Raw genomic sequence first — 22,900 nt, 5'->3', positions numbered from 1 at the left:
AGTTGCAAACTCCTTGCAAAGCATTGAAGGCATACCCCAACACACACAAAACCACCTTTGAGAAGGCAGGGAAAATTATTAGTTCAGTGCATTTAAGAGAATCGTAGTTTAATAATCAGCTGGCCAATAAGCTTAACTGTCCACACAGGACAAATAAAAGAGATACCACAGAATTACTCATGGAAAGTAATTAAACAAATAGCCACAAAAATAACAAACAGCAACAGCAACAACCCAAAAGTGTAAGGAAATCTGATTTTCAAAGTTGCCACATTGTTTAACTACAATATTTAGTGCTTGTTTTGGCAGCACATATACTAAAATCAGAATGATACAGAGAAGATTAGCATGGCCCCCACACAAGGATGACATATAAATTTGATTTTATAATTTTATGTGTTAATTTGATTGTGATAATCATTACACAATGTATGCATATATGAAATCATCACATTGTGCACACTGAATATGTGCAATCTTTATTTTTAAATTAAATATTTAAAATAAATATATATATATTATTGAAAATTGTAAGAGATGCAAAATTATGAGAAAGTATGACCCACACACAGTAAAAATACCAGTCAATAGAAACTGGCCTGTGAAACTCAGAAGTTGTCCTTACTAGAAAGACTTTAAACAGAGTTTAAATCATCTTAAAATATATTCAAAGAGTTGAAGAAAACTATGTCTAAATAACTAAAGGAAAATACAAGAATGAAGTATCATGAAATAGAGAATATAAATCAAAAACTAAAAATTATAAAATAGAACCAAAAGATAAATTATGGTTTAATTATCAATAGATTAATATTTATAGTAAATAAATAAAAGCTAGTTTGGGAGAATGTGACCATAGATAAATATTAATAATTTATCAATAGATAAATTATTGAGCTGAAAGCTATGATAACTCTCCTGTTTATATTAAAAATGAAACGCTCAGAGCTAGGCAATCCAGGACTGGTTTATTCCTGTATGATTTTAATCTGTCATCACCTGGGACCCCTGGAAAGAGAAGTCTGAAACAAAGGCTAATATGTAGGACGTTTATTTGTGAGCAGGAATGGCAGATGGAGGGAGTGTATGTGCAGAGAAGGGAATGACAACACTGGACAACATTGCTTTATTTATATAAAATCACTATGGATCACCTGTTGGAATGTTCCTTGGGAGGCCAGATAAGCCTTTTGCAAAATATATCGGGGCTCTTTGACAGAAAGAAAGAAAAAGGAAAGCATGGATATCTTGGCTACATTTCCAATACCCATTGGAAAGGGTATTTTTTATTCCCAACATGTGTTAACTCTTTTCATACACTACTACTAACACTTATGGGTTGCACTTCCTTGGGTGCTGAAGAAGTTCCTATTAGTTTCCCATATGAAGGTAAAATGATTAGAGATTCTGTAGATCAGGAAGGGAGAGGTGCATGGCAGGCTTCACCAAGTTGTTTTGTTGTACCTGAGCAAAATTAGTCATCTAGCAATGACTGGAATAATAGAAGAATGCATGGAGGTGTTTAACAGAACACTGATGTCATAGATTCCTTCCATCTTTTTCTGCTCCATCTTTACTGTGTAGCTTCCATTATCTAGATCTCCTTGGAGTCAGAAGGTCCAGCATGTTACAAAAACCATAGGCTAATAAAAGCAAGAAGGGGAAAGGGAGGCTGGGTGATGCAGTTTTCCAGCTTGGCACATTCAGTAATGCAGAGCCTGTGTTTGTAAGAGGAGGAAAAGGAGGAGAATGGAAATTGGCAATCTCTATCACAACTCCTAGTGAAATTTTGAAATAGGAACAGGACATCTGTGTGCCTTTAGCCTTCATTTTTAAACTTATTTTATCTATGGTCATATTCTCCCAAAGTATCTTTATTTCTTACCCTCAGCTCTTACAAATCCAAAATGGTCAGAACTTACCTCAAGATTGTTGACCTGCCTGGTTTCCCCTTCAATCTTATCCAAGTGAAATTCATTTTAATAACAAGTTAAACTCATTATGCGAATTGCACAATTCTATTAGAATATTGTGATCCCACATAAATGCTATTAGTTCCACAAATGAGCTACTCTATGTGAAACTGCTTAGAAAACTATAAAGCGCTTTACAAATGGAAGAAAAATTATAACGTCCAAGAGAGAAAAACATTATACTAAACTGGAATCATAAAATGCTAAAGTACCCACTGATGCAGTTCCAATTCGCAACTTCACCCTTTTTTGTGTGAAAAGGTAAAGGAAAGCAAAGTGTGTTCTTTGTAAATCCCATTTCTATGACTAATGTTCTTCTACAGCTAACATGTAATTTTCTTTCTCTGATTTGTTTTCTCATCTTACCCGACATATTTTCTATCCCTTCTGTCTTCTTAGAAGTGCCACTTTGTTGAGGGGGGAGGTTGGGTTTTGCAAGAAGTTTTAAAATATGCTGTTAATGAATGAATGGACAACTAATTACTTGCTAAATGCATTAACACAAATCTGGGTCTGAAATTGCTTTGGAATTAATTTGGGACATATGTGCACATCCTTGCTTATATTTGCGGGGGCATGGTACATAGATTTGCATTTGTATATGAGAAAGTCTTTTCCTTTTATACACAAACCTGGCTACAAGGAAGAAAACTCATTATCAGGTTTATCTTACTTTTCAAACTCTATTACTAAAAAAAGATAAATTCCTAAATTATGTTCCTCATACATTGATTTCATTCTCTTTCAACTTGTTCTCTCCCTGCTGCCCACACATGTACATACACACCCCAAATGCAGTCTGTGTTCATAGGTAGGAGGATTATAAATAAACTACACACCAAGTGAATAAATGCTGCTTCTATTCAATGGATCACAATAGTAATTATTCCCTAGATCTAGTTGATTTCTTAAAAAAAAAAAAAAAAGCTTTTATTTCTGTTTTCTCAAATTTCATTCCTTCCTATTAAATACTGAGACTACCAGTTATTATATTCTTATTAGACAGAATTTTCACTTTAGTTCAAACATGAACTCTGGTATAAACTGCTTTTTAATAGCAATGATGATTTTCAGTGTCCACCTATAGATATTTTGAATATGCAGCAATTTCCTCTGATGGAAATTAGCCAGCAACAGGGTTTCATTAGCATTCACATTTGCAGATAAGTATTGTATTTTCCTAGACATTTTTTAAAACTTAGCTCTTGGATGATGGCACTGCCAAAAATATACGGCCAATTTATACATCAGACAGGATCAGAGACAGATTATTCCTTAACTTGGCACAGAAGCACTTGCTTCTCTGAAAACTAGGGCTTCCCTCTTTGGGGAGACACTTCCTAGAATATAAAATCAGTCTTACTGTTAGGCAAAACTTCCAACTCATTCTAGGAAAATGTCTTGCCTGTTTGCTACATCTGGTCTTCAGTAGCCTTATCAGTCATAATCACATGATCTTAAGCCCCTCAACCCTTGCATTGCAAATATATGTGTTTCAGGTGGGTTTGTCTTCCCTGGTTCATACTTATCTTCTATAATTTAGGGGAAAAAACTCAAACACCATTCCACAGCTTGTCCATTTCCTTACTGAAACCTAGACTAGTCCATGTTATGGACTGAATTGTGTCCCTTGGAAGATTGATATCTGGAAGCCCTAAGCCTCAATGTGACTATATTTGGAGATAGGACATTTAAAGAGGTAAGTAAGGCTAATTGATGTCTTGAGGGTGAGCCCCACATCCAGCATGACTGGTGTTTTTATAAGAAGAGGGGGAAACACCAAGGATGAACGTGCACAGAGAATCAGCCATATGCAAGCCAAGGAGAGAGACCTCAGGAGAGCCCTGCCAGCTCCTTGATCTTGGACTTGCAGCCTCTTGAAGTATGAGAGGGTACATTTCTGTTGTTTAAGCTACCTGTTTTGTTGTGTTTTGTTACCACAGAAGCCCTAGCTGACTAATAAGGTCCATTTTACAATTTTGTAATTAGATTAGAGGGTGTAAAAACCCCACCAAGATCTCGGCTTCCATTAGGATTGTAGGTACACTGCTATTAAATGACTCCCTCAATCTTCCTTTGTGTTATAATTCTTCGTGTGTGTGTCCAACATCACTTCTCCCCTTCCCTGAGAGCAGCTATCGGCTATCTGGCCTTGGGGGTTACACTGAATCCAGAATAAGCTAATTGCCTCACACTTTACTGGAGCTGGTGATCATTCTGGGAATAAGCCTAGGACCCAATGGAACCATTCACAGCTCTTTCATATTTTTCCTAAACTGAACTAAGAGCAACAACAACAACAAAAGGAACTATTTTAGATGTGGTCATGAGGTTGAGAAGATGTGAGCCTGCAACTGGAGAAACCCTCTTTGTGGGAGGAAGGAATGAACCTAACACCTGAAAGAGGCACACATGAAAAACAGGAGAAAAGGAGGCGAAAGAGAGATAGAGAGAGAAAGAGAGGTGTCAACATAAAGGTCTCAGCATCCAGGCATCCTGACTGTATCCTCTCCTTCTACTCTTTATTATTTACTTATGTATTTATTATTCATCCACTCTCCTTTTCTGCCTAAGTCACATTAAGTTGTTTCTCTTACATTGGAATTCAGAGAGTCTTTCTAGTTCATGATTATAAAGAATATGAAAATTATTCTTCCTCAGCTTTTTTTCATTGATGATCTGTCTGCTGACCTCCAACTCCCCTCCCCTTCCTAATTCATCATCCTTTTGGGGTCTCACCAGGAATAAAATGGAGAAAATCAGAAAGAATAAAGTCAGCAATAAAGCAGGGAATCAAATGAATTTCTCCTTACAGTTTACAGCTCTGAAGTAATTTAAGTCCATTCAGAAGTGAGAAATTAAAATTAAAAATCAAAAAACTAGGGCATTTTGCCCACCCAGCCAATTCATAGTTCCTGGGCCCAAGCTCGATAGAGAATGCCTCAGGGCATCCCTCCACAGCACTTCAACCTAAGAGATTTATTCATATTCTTTTTTAGCTGCTTTTTAGCATCCTCACTTTATTCATCTAGTTCCCAGTATCCACACTGCTGCTGAGGGCTGCACAGGCCTCCACAGAGGCACCCTGCTTGTCTCAGGCAACTCACTTTCCACCAAATAAATCCTTATCTCTATCCTTGCTCTTCACCTCCTTGCACCACAAAGTCTTGAAATTTTATCTTTCTATATTGTTCCTTCAATTAAAACATATCAGTTTTGTAGCCTATTCCTCTAGGAGTCTGCTCAGTGACCAGCTAGTTCTAATTTGGTCAAGTGTAGCTGAGATGTCACTAGTTGATAATGGATTAATATTTTACTCTCCCAGAGAACATTTACATTTTTACAGTGGCCTTAAGCTAAAGGAGTTAGTTACATGGGGATTTCCGGCAGTAGGAGGAGTATAACAGATATTTGGGGACTAGGAATGTTTTAGCACCCCTCAAGTCACATGTGCACGCTGGTAGGTCTGCCCATCTGGTTGGGCCTGCCCTCTGGGATAACTCCATGCCCACCACCAAAGAGCGTTCCTGTCTGCAGAAACTATTTGCCGCCTTCTACTCTGAGTGACCTTCCCTTTTCTCCCTCTGGCTGAAACCATTGTTCACTTCTTCTTGCTCTATTATTGCCTTTATCAGTGTCTATAATTTTATTAACTCAGTAAATTTAGGTGCTCTTAAAGAGCACATCAAAAGTTCAAGCCCTGCCACACAGCCCTAGAAACAGTTCTGAAACAGAAATGATAAATCCAAAGTTATTTCAGGGAAGGACTAGCAAATGTCATCAGCGTGGTCCTGGTCATATTATTGGCTTTAATTGAATAAGTCCCTCAGAATCCATGGTTTTATTGGGACCAAAGATAATATGGGGATGTAAATGGCAGGAATGCGGTTCACAAGGAAGGCACCATGGGCAATGATGTTAAAAATGCTGGTGCTGCAATTTAAGAAGGGCCTTGAGAAAAAAACAGTGTTTTTAAGAGGGACTGGAAAAAGATAAGAAAACTCTGCCCCACAAACATGAGAAGAAGAACTGCAGTGAAGGATGGGATATTAAAGATGTTCTCAAGTTTTGGAGGCACACTATCTAGGAGCAAGAGTGGAGTGATTCTGGATTGCTTCGCAAGACAGATGCAATCAGTGGGCATATATTAGAAGGTTGTATCTCATTTTAAGGGAAACTTTCTAACAAACAGTTGTCCTGTAGTGGAATGAGCTGCCTTCCAAAGTCATTACTGATAATATTTTCAAAGGATCTAACGGGTCATTCACCAGGGCCTTGTAGAACAGCTTCCTGCACTTATAGACTAGACAATCTCTGAGACTCTTTAAACACTATGATGCTACCTTTCTATAAAACCCTCAACACGATTAGCTGGCTGACCCACCCAAGTGACATCGGGATTTTGTGTGAGCTTTGGGAACAAGGACAGGAGGGAAATAACAGTAAAAAAGAGTCAGAGGAAGGAGCACTTCCAACCTGTCACCTGTTGGCAGTTGTAGTCTTTTGATTATCTTCAGCCTGTTGGCTACTCACCTCCCCATCTATTCTCTAAATGAAGTACTCCAGCAATTGAGCTCGATTCAACAAGCATGGACGCTGTGCTGCTATAAATCATCTGTCCCTTCCTCCCTGAGCCCTTCAGTGTTAGGAGTAATTGGTTAATTGCCAGAGTTGTTAACAAGAATTAAGAATTCAGGGGAATTGGCTAAGAATGCAGATCTGTTGCAATATGGTTAGAACAAATGTGTTTGTAAAGGGGCAGAAGTTTAGAAATATGCACACCTAAGTCAAAACGAATGGGTCTTGAGTCCTTTTTAACAATGTCTGAGACTGGCTAGGTTGGTGTTCCCTTTTTTTAATGGACTGCCATTTTTTTTGTTTGTTTGTTTGTTTGTTTAAAAAAAGGAACGTAGTTTCTTTCATCGAATCTTCCAGTTGCCAAGTCCTAAGAAACTTCATATTATCTCCCGCTGCACTCAATATTCACAGAGGCATCTCTCCATGCGTAACCCTCTCTACACATCCCACTTTTCTTTTGAAACAATCATCCCTTCTCACATGTTTTGATTTGTTCTGTCAAGTGAATGGGTGAAGAATTTTCATAAAGGATGAGACAAATTCTAACACACAGCTGTCCATAACAGCACAAACCCACAGATTTGTGCCCATAGGGATACTAGTTTGCAGATATTATAGCAGTCCCACTCTGGGTGGGACTCCTGGGCATTGCAGAATTTCCTGCAGGTAATCAGATGTTTTCAGCAACAGTAAATCAGACGCTGGCCATCCTTATGTTTTTTCAAAATATTTCCTTCATTTTATTTACCTTGATAACATTATAAAACACAGTGAACAGCTACTATAATGACTTCTATTTCCAAGATAAGTCAGTTGAGACAGAGCAGTTGTTATAAAGCCATCACTTAATCCTTAGATTAGAAAATCCTTAGATTTTCTATTTCCCGTATCCTATCTTTAGTCTTTCAATATCTTACTTTCACCAATAGTTTAACATCTCTGCTTCCAAAGTCTGAAGTACCTATTATTATGTAATCTTGAAGTTTCTTCAGAATTGTGGATAGGATAGAGCCTAGAAATGAGTAATTGGATTCAATTGCATATACTTGAAGGTGTGTATGTGTGTGTGTGTTTCTTGGAAGAACTGTGGAACATGGGGTGTGGCACAATGTGGAGCCAGTCCAGTATATATTTGTAGAGTAGAAATAAAAACCAAGTCCATGAGAAGCAACAAACATGCATTAATGGATTTACAAGGATTGATAGTTTTCACTCTTCCAAATGGTCAAAGGTAGGGGGCATATATTTGAGTCATCATAAAACCAGGGCCTGATATGTCCATAAAAGATCTTTGAAGAGAATTTGATGAAAGTAAATAATGTACCCTAAAAGCTGTTGAAATGCCAATGAGTGGAAACATATACAGAGGTCCTACCCATGAAAACTGAGGTGTCATGGCCTACTCACGTAGCAGACCAGGAACAGAAAATACAGTCAAGAGACCGACAATCATTACATAGCATAATTAACTTGCAGTGTTCTCATAAGTTGCCATATACATCCCCTCTATTGTAGAACATGAAGGAGCTAAAATCCTAGGAGAATAAACTGATTAATAAGAGAATTTCAAGTAAAGATGACTTAGTGTTTTCTCACCTGCTGAAGATCATTACTACTTCACACACTAAAGTTGAGGCAATCCTATGTCCAGAATTCCAAGGTTGTCTAGGTTTCATGAGATTTTTTAACGGTATCTGTTAAATATCAAGCCAATTATGAAACATTTTGTAACCATGTGTCTTAGACTCCTCAGGCTGCTGTGACAAAATACCATAGATTAGGTGCCTTAAACAACAGAAATGTATGTCTCACAATTCTGGAGGCTGGGAAGATGGAGCTCAGGGTGCCAACATAGTTGGGTTCCCATGAGGGCCTCTTGCCAGTTTGGAGATGGCCAGCTTCTTGCTGTGTCTTCACTTAGTGGAAAAAGAGAGATAGGCAAGCTTGTGTCTCTTCTTAATAAGGTCATGAATCCCATTTATGAGGGCTCCACCCTAAAGATCTAATTACCTCCCAAAGGCCCAATCTCCAAATATCATCACATGGAGGATTAGGGTTTCAACATGTGAACTTTGGGAGAACACAAATATTCAATCCATAGTACTGTGCAAATCTCAAAAAATCACTTTTCAAATTATAATGAAAAAAATCCTTTTTATAAAGGATTTTCTTTTATAATGAAAGAAAAGTCAGACCACATGCTATTTTGGCTCAGCTAATATTTTAATATGAATAAGAAGACTATCAGATCTTTTTTAAAAAGTTTCCAAGATCTGGAGTTAAGAAGATCAGAGAAAAGAAATCAGATTTTCCATGTTCCCAGCAAGACCCACTGGGAGGAAAGAAAAATGGGACACTCAAATAAGATTCCGCTGAGTGCAGTGAATTCTCAGCTCCACATAGTATGACAAGTCATATTGGGAAGGGCTGATTCTGCCACTGGGCATCTCTAAGAGAGGAAACCCCAGCCTAGCACTGGGCTGTGCTTCAGGTATGGTGGCACTGTATCCAGCCAGCCTTCATGATACTTGTGTCCAAGTTTTGTGGAGAGCTTAGAGGATATAAGTTATGATTGGATAAGTGATTTTCCTAAATGCTGTTTAAGTCTTTGGGCACAGCCAACAGTGCTTGAAGCCCCTTCTAATAGAAAATAATACCAACATAAAGGAGGCCTTTTTTGCCACTTTCCCATGGACCAGGTTGGCAACCTGGGCCTCTGTGGGCTCCAGAGTCTCCCATACTGCAGGGAAGTACTGAGTACAGAGTGCCAGGGCATAGAGGGCATAGCAGTGTCCAGTGGAGACCTAGGTCGCACTGAGAGATGCAAGCAGTGGCAGCCTCCACTAGACATGAACTTCTTGATGGAAACTCTCATCAACACTGGCTGCATGAGGAGCTGTGCTTGCTGGGAGGAGACAACCTATGAACCAGAGTCAAGGCAATAGTGATGCATGGCAGAGGCTAGTGAGCAAACGAGAAATGTGGGTGACAACTTTCAGGCTCAATTAAAGCTTGTGATTGAACTGATTCATCGAAAGACCTCTTCACATTACGTCAGTGCTAAATATTTAATAAAATATTAACCTTCCCATAAGAGTGTCTAAAGAGCACTTTGAGGAATAGATCCATGGCTACAGATATACTTCTGGCACTTGATCACGACTGTTAAAAATCAACAAAATCAGCAGGGCATGGTGGCTCCCACCTGTAATCCTAGCACGATGGGGAACCAAGGTAGGAAAATCACTTGAGGCCAAGAGTTTGAGACGAGCCTGGGCAACATAGCAAGACCCTATCTCTACACAATGGCATGGGCCTATAGTCCCAGCTACTTGGGAGGCTAAGGTGGGAGGATTGCTTCCACCCAGGAGGTCAAGGCTTCAATGAGCTATTATTGCACTGCTGTACTCCAGCCTGGACAACAGAGTGAGAACTAGTCTCTGGAAAAAACAACTAAACAAACAAAAAACACAGCAAAATTCTCAACTGTCCATTGGAAAGGAAGCAGAGGTATGAACTATAAAGCATTTAAGTGTGAGAAACATCAGAGAAGAAAATGCTCACTTCAGAACAACCTCTAACTTCACTGCAGTTAGTAGGTCTATTTTGGAGAATCAGAGTTTTCTGTTTACACAGATCCCCAATTGGCTTGTCATTTCTTTGCAGCTTCTTTCTGCTAGAAGGCCATGTTCCCTAAAGGATGCTTAGGGATTGCTAGAAGGCTGGGTACTGGGCCATCCTATTTAACATATTCACCCTCATAATCATTCTCCTCCATCAAATTCAGAATAAGATCACAGACCCCAATCCCAATAGGTTTTATACCTGCTCTCTGTGTTTTCCTGAGTTTTTAACTTCTTTGATACTTTGGAGTTTTTAAAGAAATAGTCTCTTAATTTCCCATTTCCATTTCCAGGTATAACTAGTTGGATTGTCATCTCTCTGAAGAGGTTGGGAGACTTTCCTAAATTGACTCCATTCCAGGTATTTCATCACGTTCAGTTCAAGAATTTGCTTGGCCAGTGCCGTTAGTGAGTTGCTGTTGCACCAGGAAGAAGTGAAAAAAGTAAGTACCGTGGCTGTGGGAACTGCTATACTAGCAATGCGCAAGTCTCTCTGGGCTAGACATAGGGCCCAGCAGCAATGAGAGAGAATCTTAGGGGGTCGGTTTTAGAGAATTTCGATCACACTTAGTTGAGTTTCAATTCTCACTCGGTAAGTAAAAAACCAAGTTTGCTCCCAGTGCTCAGATTCTTGGCCTCCCACATGGAAACGGAATCACAAAGACATGTGTGTGTGTATGCATATAGACGTATGCTTGTATTCCAAACTCAAGAGAAAGAAAAAACTTCCCCAGATTTTTCAATTCCTATAAGAATTGTAGTTTACTATTTCTGGATTTGGATCATTGAGTTCCCTGGATTATTAAACATAGCAAAAAGCCATCTGCAATGAATCGGGCTTGCTCCTCTAATTGAGTCATGCTGTGAAGCCCTTTACTGTTTCCCTCACTTTATTGCTGAATATTTTTTTCAGGAATGATAGGAAATACATTTTTACTACTAATGCCACCTGCAGGTTAAAGAGAAACTGTTGCAAGATTCCAGAAATCCTGAAATCCTCACAGCACACTGTAATAAGTCCCTCCAAAATATTTCCCAAATCTTGCCAATCATCAGGAACGTAGTCTCATTTCATTGACAATGTTCTTGATCAGAAATATGTTTTCACAACCATCATTGCAGCCAGCCCTTTCTCCTTACTCAACACTCAGGCCGGCCGATACTTACATCTAAGAACAGGTAAGGAATCATTTTCTAGATATAATTGCTTTGGGCTCCTTCATGCCACAGCATCCCTGCACCCTTGTAAAGGGCCTCATGTCACAGGTAAAGGTGGTATAAGAGTTATCCTCAATCAATTAGTTTCCATGTGAATTATTTCCTGGGTCAATCAATCATTCCATGCATGTGCTGTTACCTGGGTTCACTGTGCTAAGTGAATTAGTACATGTTGTGCCACCTACATGTCTTATTTTCTCAGTGAGGTAAGGTTTCTTAAGGAGAGATATTGTTTTCCACTCTAATTAGTTCCTTTTTATTATGACAGACATTACCGTTACTACATTATGATTATTAGTCATAGTAGATAAACTTTGCTATCAGTTCATTATAAATTATGCTTCAGCTTCTAGCCACGGTGATGTTATATTCCCAATTATCTGAAGAGCACAAATCTAAGAGGAAGTGAAGGACATGCTCGTCAATGTTTTTTCAGATATACCAGGTTCGTTGATGTTGTCAAACAGGACTTCAGTTCCCCATGATGCCACCACCAGGTGGAAGCAACTTTCAATGTGTGCACCACTTCTGACATGATGTCACATGGAATATGATGATGTAATGTGGTGACAGGGACAGCAGGAATAATGTGAGGAAATTCTTCTTGATCAAAAGAGGCAGCTCATATCAACTTCATGCCTACTCTTCTTCTTAATAAAATTATTATACCAGAGCCCCAAGATGACTTTAGTGCACCTGACGGGCCGCCTCAAAAAGGCACTCAGTTCTCTAATGTGAGGCCACTTTTATTTCTAGGAATAATAATTAAAGGACAAACAAGAGATGACTGAGAAAATCCTGCCCCTTCTAGAAGGACTTGGATAATATTAATAGAAAACTCTCCCATAGCTGAGAAACAATGTGGGAGAGAAGCATGTTGTTTTCCATTTTCTTTCCCTGTGCCTGACTTTACAGAAGAGCCCTTACTCCTAGTCTCACAGACTTAAGAAACTAAAAAGGATTTTCCAAAAGTTGGAGCACACCAAAAGCTTTTAAGAGTTGATTCTCAACATTTAAGCAAAGTGCTATTGAAGCCTCATTCAGTCCCTCGGTGCTATCAGGGGACAACACATCAAAGTGTCCAGACCTCACCGGGAATAGGAACAAGGTACAGAGATATACCAGAGAGTCCAAAGTTTACCAGGAATTTCACCTTACTCCTCCCTGGGAAACAGTCGTCTCTCTAGATCTCAGTGCTGTTGGCATTCCGGACTTCGTTGTCGAGGACTGTCCTGTTTCTTATGGGATGTTTAATAACATCCATGGGCTCCATCCTCTCAATGCTAGTAGCATTTTCCCAGTTGGAACAACCAAAAATAAATGTCTCCAGACATTATCAAATATATCCTAGAGTGGGGGGAGTGTTAACCTTGCCCCCAACTGAGAACCTTTACTCTAAACTATGAGCTCTTTGAGTATAGGGAGCATATCTGATTCTTCTTTATAAACCAGCCTAGCCCCGGGAAAATGCCAGACATAGAGTAAATGTTCAATGAAGTTTGACTGCAATTATGCAAGAGCAAAAAAGTGAACACAGCTGAGGTTGGAAAGGACTTCTTTTGCTCTTCATCTGAAAGGAGCAAATGATGCTATTCAACCCTTCTGGCCACTTTTATAGAAAGACCAGTGTGAAAGATCTCGCCTGTTTAAATTAGAACACCACTGTCTGTCCATGAAAAGTCGGCTCAATAAAGACAGGGTAGGGGGTGCCTGGACAGAAGGAAGGAAAAAATGCACATAGACAATTTAATAGTGGGGAAGTTAAAAAAAAAATCTTTGCTAAGTAATGAAATTATTAATTACAATTCATGTCAGTTTTTGCGACAGCCATGTGAAGAGATGGACAGACTGTTGAGCAGTATTTCTGGAAGGAATTGTACATTTAAAAAATGAGGCATTGCTGGGGAGATACTGTGGGAGAATTTGCAGGAGCATACACCCCTGTAAGTTCATGGGGTGTTAACAGGGAAGCCATGGCACCTTTAGGCCAGATGTAGCTTGCAGATCAAAAGGGCATTGCATTCACCCATGTCATTGTCCTCTGAAAGATCAAACTCTCATTATGCGCCTGATGCGGTATCTTCTATTTGAGGCAGTTTACATATTTCTCTCTTTAAAAATAGAGGCAGCCACTTCCTTCTTTCCACAAATGCTCTTATCAATTTTGAATTACAGAGATCTATTTTGAGATGAACACATTGAACAAAACCTTCACCCGTGTGTGCGTGTGTCTGTGTATGTATGTTTTTATTTCCCAACATGGCGGTAGGAGCTTATGCCCGCTATCTGCATAAGTCTTTTGTGTATTGCTAATGGAGTGCTGGAATTGTAGCAGCCCTGAGCAGGGAATACATGTGAGCAACAATATGCTGAGAGACCCCTCGGTGGAATCTAATCTGTTCCAGCTCATGCACTCCTCAGAAACTATTTAACTTTCATTAAACTGTGTTTGATATCAGCTAAATAGGATGCATACGGCTCCAATATAGCTCATATGGTCGCATTCATTCGATCACAGCAGTGCTTTTTTCTTATATTTCCCCCCACTTGTGTCAGTACCCAGTATAGCTGGGTAAATAGGAGACCTTTGAAGATGTAGTTAGTACTCAGATTTCTTTATTCTTTTGTGCTGGTTTCTTAGTGTTGAAACAGTGATTCATGTATGTCGCAGACAGCCTCCATTAATTTCATGTAATGTAGCTTTTATCTCGTAGCTGGGACAACTATCTTCAGCATTCTGTCGCTCTAGCATCCCCTGCTCTGGCCACAGCCCCCTTTGCATTTCCTAGTTTCCCTCCAGGTCCCCACCACTCTCCATAACTCCTCTTCATGGAAAATATGTTCATTTCCAGCCGCTGTATTTTTCTGGTTGTTGTAGCATAAGAACAAGTAAATAAACAGGTTATGATGAGAAGAAGAAAAAAAATGAGGGGTGAGATTTTCAGTCTGGATAAGCCTTTATATCTGAAAGGGAAAAAAAAGAAAAGCTCCTGGGATGAAAACATCCATCCGGGCAGGAGAACAGTTTTGTGCCCCCACCCTCCTACACACACACACACACACACACACACACGCGCGCATACACAAGCACACATTCTATTCACACGATACTAATTTGATTATGAATACAGCACAGTAGGAGCATGCAGTTTCCCAGTTTCTGGGGAGGAAAGGGCTAGTGGATTTATCAACTAGAGCTGTTAAAAAGTTTTAATGATCAAATATCCATAAAACACACACACACAAAGTGGGAGAAAGGGCTGGGCCTATTACCAATATGATATCAGCCAGATAAACGTCATTACTTGCAAAACTTATTTTCTCCTTAATGTTGAGAAAGTGTTCGGAATTTCACCTTTAAGCAGATTAAGGGGACATGGATGTGATTTTTCTATGTTATCCTCACTGATTTTTTTTTATTATGTTTTATTAAGTCCAAAGGAATAATCACAATTTTTTAGATCACTTAAGAGAAACAACATGGGGTCCTTTGGTACAGGGAACCCAATTATTTCGGATATTATTTTGTGAACCTTTTTCATTTTATTAGTATACCAGAGGGTTTTCACATTCTCAAGGAGAATCCAGCTATTATTGCTTTTTGGGAAGAAATGTCTCACTGGGACAATTAATTTATACATTAACACCAGTCACAGTTGTGTTGTATATTATTAAAATTATAAAGGGAAAAGGGCCACATTTAATCATTCAGTTCAGAAAGGGGTCATTTATACATGCGTGTGTGTTAGAGAACAAGCCACTCCGTGAGTAGCCCTCACAGTGTAAGAAGTCTGCAAAGCCCTGTGCTGGTTATGCTCTCTCCAGAAACAATAATGGTTTACAGAAAAGAAAAATGAAGCTGAGAAAGGTGAATACATAGGCAGTCTCGGAGCTTGCCTGTGTCTGTCTCCACTACACTTGAGGAATGTTATCCGTTTAACATTGTTGATGAGCACATGTAATTAAGACGCTGTGCTTTAATGTCTGATGGTGGGACTTGAAAGGGTGATTTAAAAAAATTATTTAGATAAGCGTATTGACATTTTAGTATATATTATTAATCTTATTAATAGTATTAACAAAGGCTAATTGAAAATGCATCATCTATAATTATATTAGTCTTCATTTTAGTACATTTTTGTCAGTGTAAACTAGAAAGGAGTAATTAATGTGCCACTGTTATTTACCCCTGTTTGTATTAAAGCTGGTGTTACACAATGTTAGAGATGAATATAGCCTGATTTCACTGAATACCAAGGAGCAAGCATTCAGAAGCAGTAAAATAAGCAGCTGTGTTTTCTTGTACCAGAAACCTAAAAATAAAAATTGACTTCAGGATTGCACGATAGGTGTGCAGGAGCTGGAGAGAGAAGGTTTCCAGCCTCTGATAGTCCACGCAGCTACACTTTTGGCTGCCCTGTTTTCTCCCTCAGTGGTGGGCTCGGGGCTCCATGACTGCTCATTATCTGGAGCCCCTGTATCACCTCAGTTTCAGGAGCAAATATAGAAAAGCATGCCCCAAAGCATTAGATCCTTGGGGTCACTGATGCCGGTTTCACTGGGACAGAGCAAGGAAAATGATTTTACGTTTATGGGGGATAAATCCAGGACCAGTGTTGAGCCTTCAAAACATGTTGGCTCTGACTTTCCTGTGATAAGAGAAAACTCTAACAATGATCCAAGCAATATTGCCCTCGAAACCAAATTCCCAAAGTTAGTATTGACACTTCCAAGCCCTGTCCCCTGACCCTGGCTCCCCTACACACACACACACACACACACACACACACACACAATTACAAGACTACAAAATGAAATAGTAGCTTCTCTAGCTTCCATGTACCAAAGGTGGGGAAAAAAAAAAAAGAAACCCTAACAGAAAGCAAGCAGGGGAGATTTAAGTTAATGTGGAATTAATCACTTTAAAGTTTTCTCCCACCCTTGCTTTTATGATTCAGTCTTCCCGAGGCCAGCCACCTCCTGAGGCCAGCCCAGCACGGGGTGTGAAGTGGAGGCACACAGGGATGGTGTTGAATGGCACATCTTTTAATCAGGTGGAGCCAAGACAGCGATGGCTGGGATTCCAAAGCTGGGCTCTGGGCTTTCTCCTGAGCTCTGATAAAAAGCATGGCATATTGGTTGCATTGGCTGCCAAGTGCTATGTCCGTGCCCTCTCCACAGTGGCCAACCACAAACATGCTAGCTAGAAGCTCTCAGGGGGCCCCGTGTGTGCTGTTCCTACACGGCTAACATATGTATCGACACCTGAAAGCTACAGCCTGCCGCGTCTCCAGGACCTCACTCGCCTACCTTTGCTCCTTGGTCACCAAGGGTTAATTTTCTAATGGCTGCCTTGCTGCTGAAGCTGGCCAAGTTTTTCATCGCCTGCAGAGCACCACAAGCTGTGATTTGGAGCCAGAAAACACCATTAATTTTCTAAATAGGAAGGATCACATATGTAAACTGTCTGGTTCTGTAACGAGTCAGGCAGGTAGAAGATGAAGGAGGAGGAAGTGAATTTTTCCAGACACATAGGCCAAACAGCCCAGGCCAATGGGCAGCATACTGTATAACACTTTGGGGGGGTGAGTAGCAGGGGTGGGAGGGGGGCCAAGGAATTTCCTTCCCATCTTTAAGCCAGTTTCAATACCAGCCTTCAATATTTCTATGAAAGGTCAGGTTGGTGATTTACTGGGCAATGTTGGGAGTTTGCACATTAGACTTCACAATAAACTTATTTGTAAATGGAAGGAAGGATTAAGTAAAGTGTAGCCACTCAGAGACTTCATAAAACCTCATGAGTACAAAACAGTTGTGGTTAACACATCCAGGGTTTTTAGGAGACATGGAATCAAAAATTCCCCTGATGGAAATTACTTAGGCAGCAACTTAGGCAGAACACCTAGAACCTAGATGTTCTAGACACTGAGAAATGCATTTTTGCAGATTTTGCAAACCTATAAAAAATAACCTGTGAAATACAAATCTACCAAAAAAAAAAAGCAAAATTCCTCTATTCAGAATTTAGCATGGATGTATGCGTGTGTGTGTGTGTGTGTGAGAGAGAGAGAGAGAGAGACAGAGAGAGAGACAGAGACAGAGAGGAAGAGTAGGGGAGACACAGAGAGAAAGAGGGAGGAATGGAGGCATAAAAAAGGCTGATAAAAATGACTTCCTGAGTTTTAAAAAATATTTTCTCTCCAGTATATACATCTCTTTCCGGAGTAACTATTACTGCTTTGTGAGATGCCAGAACAGTGCCAAGGTCAAAGTGCATGATAGGCCTCATAGAACATGCAAATGTCTTTCTGTCTTATGCTGGCTCTAGAATACCAGCACTGAACTGCCCATCTCCCCATCCTGCCCTGTTTCTGGGATCTTCTTTCTAACTTCCACCATTCTGGTTCCAACCCACAACTCTTTAAAAAATCTCTAGCTGACATCAATTTCTCCATTCTCTGTCTTTCATTGCTCTTTGGGCAAAAATAAAAATGCCAAAATTTGTGGGATGTAAATAAATTTGGGGCAGTTTTTTCGCTGCATTGGAGATATAGGGTTGAATGTTGATCCTGGATTCAGGCCCTAGTAAAGCACCGCTTAGGTATAGAGAATGCAATGCCTCAGAGTGTTCCCTGATACAAGTAAAAGGGAGGCAAACAAATAAATGATGGTAGGCTTCTGCAGTCCAAAAGTGTATATGAAAGCCCAGTATTAGAGAAGAGTGACTTGAAGACTCTGGCTGTGGGTGAAGGAAGACTCAGAGAAAGGGCTATGTTACCTCATGTATATTTATTTGAAAAACAGGTAAGATATTTCAAGTTATCAGAGAAAAATGGCCTGTAGGAAAACACATACACTTTCAGGGTGCATTAATTTCTTAGGGCTGCTGTGACAAAGTACCACAACTGACTGACTTTGGCAGCAGAAATATACTGTCTCATTGTTCTGGAGGATGGAAGTCCAAGGTCAAAGTATCAGGAGAGTTGGTTCCTGCTGAGGGTTGTGAGGAAAGGATCTGTTTCAAACCTCTCTCCTTGGCTTATAGATGACCTTCTCCTGTTCCTTCACATCATCTTTCCTCTGTGCAAATCTGTCTCTGTTCCCTAATTTCTCCTTTTTATAAGGGTACAAACCATATTAGATGAGGCACCCCTTAAACGATTCATCTTAACTAATTACATCTTCAATAGCCCTATTTCCAAATAAAGACACATTCTGAGGTACTGAGAATTGAGACTTTAAAGTATCAACTGGGGCAGAAGATGGGGGATGTTGGTGGAGGGAGGCATCATGTAACCAATAACACAGGGTGAGAGGAAGAACTTTAAGAGGTGACCAATATAAAATTCTCATAATACTGATTCAAGGCATATCTGCAGTAACGTTAACTTGTATATGCTTGCCACTTTAGAGACTGCTGGGCATTTTTGTTCGCAATAATTTCTTTCAGATAATTCTATCTTGACCATCCTCAACAGCTGCATTATTCACACTGTCCTGGTGGGAAAATTGAGACTTTGAGAAGTTAAATTGTCACTAAATGTCACACAACTGCAGATCAAAGACTCTCATTTTAGACCTGTTTCCTACCCTAGTGTTTTGCCCACTAATCCACACTGCCTGTCTCATGCTACTCATTAAAACACTTCACCACCAGCAATATAGCTTGAGTTCTTCCATTAAATCACCAAATAAAGTAATCAGCCTAATTCTCTCATTTTTTTCCCATAGTTCCTCCAAGGAGTTTGACATGGGGTGGGGCTTATCTCCCAGTATAATTTTTTTTTTCAAATAAATCTTATAGAGTTCCATTCTGAATGAAGTACAATACTAGATCTGAACTCATGAAACTACATTTCATGGTTTTACTTGCATATATATGAGCCCCACTCTGGGATCCATGCTGACACCAGGACCAAGCAAATGACTCCAGAATTGGCCCAAAGTAGACCCAAGTTGGGTGTTGATATTTGCAATAGCCTAGCTGGGTGCTAAGCAGCCATCATTTTTCAGCTAATTTTCTCCTTTTGCCTCCTCCCTTGCTCCAGGTAGAGCATTATTCATTAAGAGTGCTGCAGAGCTCAGTAGAACTCATTCTCGCTGAGATAGCCTCTATGATCTTCTGAAGCCTTTAAAAGGGAATGAGCCTTGGCCTCCTTTTTATGGGCTACATTATGACCTGGCTTCAAAGTGTGAAAAGAGGTTCCAAGATTCCCTTTGTGCGGTGGAGTCTCTTAATTGCACTTTTAAACACAGTGTAATTTTTGTAATTAACATTATGGTTTCAGAGGGCAGAGAAGCCCGCACCGTGCTAATTACAAACCCACGTCTTCAGAGTTGCGGAATTTCCAAGGCCTCTGATATTGGGGTGGAATGCAGTTTTTATGAAGGATTTCAAAGATCCTCTGTGGGCTGTGTTCTGAGTCATCATTAGCATTTGATAACATAAAGAAATTTTACAACATGTGACAGATTTTCTATGTGAAGGTTTTACCTGATAACTGGAAAATTTGCATAAAGAGTTTCATTAGGTCTCCTCTCACATTACTGAAAGAGTAAGAAGTATAGTGCACTCTTTCCCTAAGATTGTTCTTAGGAGCCAAGGAATTGGTGCTTTAGAATAAAATTTACAGTATATTATGAAGTGAAGTTGTAATAGTCTTCAATGATGTTGAAAATCAGAGGATACGTGGCTTTTAAGCAGAGGGAGAGAATATGTATCAGAATTACTGAGTAACTGAAATCCTTGCAGTAGAGGTATATTGTACTATTCTGTGCCATATAAAAGACTTAGTCCTGCTAGGCTGCAGAGTCAAGGTGAGAGCTTCATATATATATAACACCAAGCGACAATAATGTGTAATTTTTTCACTCAGTGAAGAGTCTGTTCACTGAGAAAAATTATCTTCCTCTTATTCCAGAGGCAAGTTTATCTTTCCTTTACTCTTCAATCCAAGCCATCAACTGAGTGGTGTGTACACATTTGTGTAAAGATCCTCCCATGTGTGCACACACGGGTGCACACCCTCACATATACACACACTTCCAAAGCTGCAGTGTGCATTCTATGCAGGGTGATCACAGCTTCTGCAAAGAGGGACTGGCCTTTCTTAGGCTGATACTGTCAGAAATTGTGCTGTGAGGTAGGAATGGAGTCCCAAGGCCATCCATTTGCTGAAATCCTTTCACTGAGCATGGATCAATTAAGCCAGTAATAGTGATAATTTGGGGAAAGCTTTCTGTCATGATGGGAACAAGAATTCATCATTATTCCATGCTGTCTTATTATTTCAACACCATACATATGCCGCTGGATGTATAGCAGTAGCTTGCGGCATTATCTCAGTGGGATGCATTTCCCTTCATGAGAGAGTCTTTTCCTTGGCGATTATGCAGATAATGCATAGCTTTGTAATGACATCATAAATAGAATCCAAAGTCCTAAGAAACAATTAGGGAAGTATATCAATACTTCCTTGTAATCATAACATCATCTGACTTCCAGTGGGATGCCAAGCTGGCTCCCCAAGTTCCATAATCACGTAGAAGCATTAATGGCTGCTTCACAATCCATCTTGGAGTCTCACAAATCCTGGCAGTGGAGACAAATTAATATGCATTTTAGCCCATTGTCAACAATAGAAATCACACAGGGGTTTTGATCACAGAACCTAGGGTAAGATCCAGGCAAATTAATCTATGCTGAAAAAAGCTGGACCCTGTGTATGCTGACCTCAGGCAAAATGAAGAGTGGACTAAAAAAATACAAAAGCCAATATTCCCTGAAAGTTAAACACCAACGAATCCTTGCAGACAATTGTGACATTTTCCTTTTGCAAAACTATTTCTGCAAGTGCGCTTTTAATTTTTTTTCCTTGAGTTATTTTTCCCATGTAATATTTCCTTCCAGCCTAGCTTAATTCTTCTTAAAAATAAACATCCTTTTTTTGTTTTTGTTTTTTTCATGGGGGGAAAGGGCCACTTTCTCTAATTGGTTTAAGGCATGTCAGTCACCTCAGCCTGTAAGGGATGCAAAACAATACTCTAAGTGGACTTTTAAAACCACATGGTAGATTTTACAAGTTCTTTTCTCTCCTGCTGAGGGGAAAGCGGTATGAGGAGGATTCAATTATAGCTCTGGATTCCTTTTCCAATATTAGGAAAGGAACAAAACTCTTCTCTCCTAACTCTTGTAGTTCCCAACAAACAGAAATGGAAGTTTTAGATAAATGATCAAACTTACCTAGTATATAGCTTTTATTTTTGCAAAATATTTGCTTCCAGCAGAGTGTATCTTAATTCACAAATGCAGAAATCTGTCATTAAGATCTGACCCAGCTGCATGGCATTGTCAAATGCAATAACATATCTTTTAATAGTTTTATATCAAGTAAGGATATAACATATCATTAGTTTAAATGTATTTGCAAGCAATTACCCCCACCAGGATATTTGAGAATGCTCATGCAAAATTGATGAAATTCTGACATGCTTAAACATTGTTCATTTAGCTCAATTCCTTATGTATAGAAAAAATAGAATAAATAATTCTGCTGCCATTTGCAAACCACTGTTAGGCATTTTTATTCCACTCAGGGCTTCAGTGCTGCCTTTAAACCACAGCCTTTGGTGATCATTTGAAAAAAAAATAGTTTTATATATGTTTAATTTTAAATAATGGACTAGATTTTTCATTCTCCTTATTATTGTTCAATGTAGTAATTTAAATATGGAGTAGATTTACTGCATGTCAGCTGCCTTTCTTTTACAAAATGGGATAAATTATTAAATGAGTAGAGGTTGTTTGACAACCAGTTTACCAGCACTACACAAAAGAAAGACCTTTGCCATTCAGCTGTCTTCGAAAAAGAATAAAGTATAAATCAATTAAGTCACTATGCTGTGGTTCAGAAATGCCATGCTATGGCACAGTTTTCCTTTGCCTCTCAGGTGACTTTGAGATAGTGTCACCCTCACATTTGCACGAACAGACTGATAGCTATCTCGAGATCCTCCAGCACCTTTCCTGGGTTTCTAAAACCTTCTTTGGCTGAAGCATGCCCTACCAAAACATGAGAGACAAACAATAGCCAACAGTTTCCTTTCTGATTTTTTTTTTTTTACTGTACTAGTGAATGTTATATACTAATGATTGATTAATATTTTTTCTGCTTTTGGATTTTGTATGCAATCTTTAATATGTTCACTGTGCCAAAGTAGAGAAATCTTGTGATGAACATCTCATCACCCTTTATGTAAGCCAGGTGAGAAATTGCATTTCAATGCCTTTCTATGCTATTCCTCAATACCATATTAGCATCTGTGTAATTAATAATACTTCGAGCTCTGTCAAAATGAAATCACTTTTATTCTTCCCCCAAAGAGTATCATTTATTAACTATGTATGATCCCCAAATACATTTTTCTTTACTAATGTCACTAGTATCTATACCTTCTGAAATATTAATCCATCTATCCAAAGCCATAAAGACTAGTCAAATTATTTTA

At 39.3% G+C, this 22,900-nt stretch overlaps 1 non-coding gene across 1 annotated transcript; it reads left to right on the top strand.

Moving 5' to 3' along the window:
- Window positions 1–293: 293 nt before the first annotated feature.
- Window positions 294–396, top strand: LOC114671968 (U6 spliceosomal RNA). The gene has a single exon (XR_003722176.1). It is a non-coding gene; the product is annotated as a U6 spliceosomal RNA (small nuclear RNA).
- The last annotated feature ends 22,504 nt before the right edge of the window (window positions 397–22,900 follow it).

This window comes from Macaca mulatta, chromosome 13 (genome assembly GCF_049350105.2).
Source record: "Macaca mulatta isolate MMU2019108-1 chromosome 13, T2T-MMU8v2.0, whole genome shotgun sequence".
NCBI classification, from domain to species: Eukaryota; Metazoa; Chordata; class Mammalia; order Primates; family Cercopithecidae; genus Macaca; species Macaca mulatta.
The sequence above is the reverse complement of the archived record's forward strand: the minus strand, read 5'-3'. Positions and strand labels throughout refer to the sequence as shown.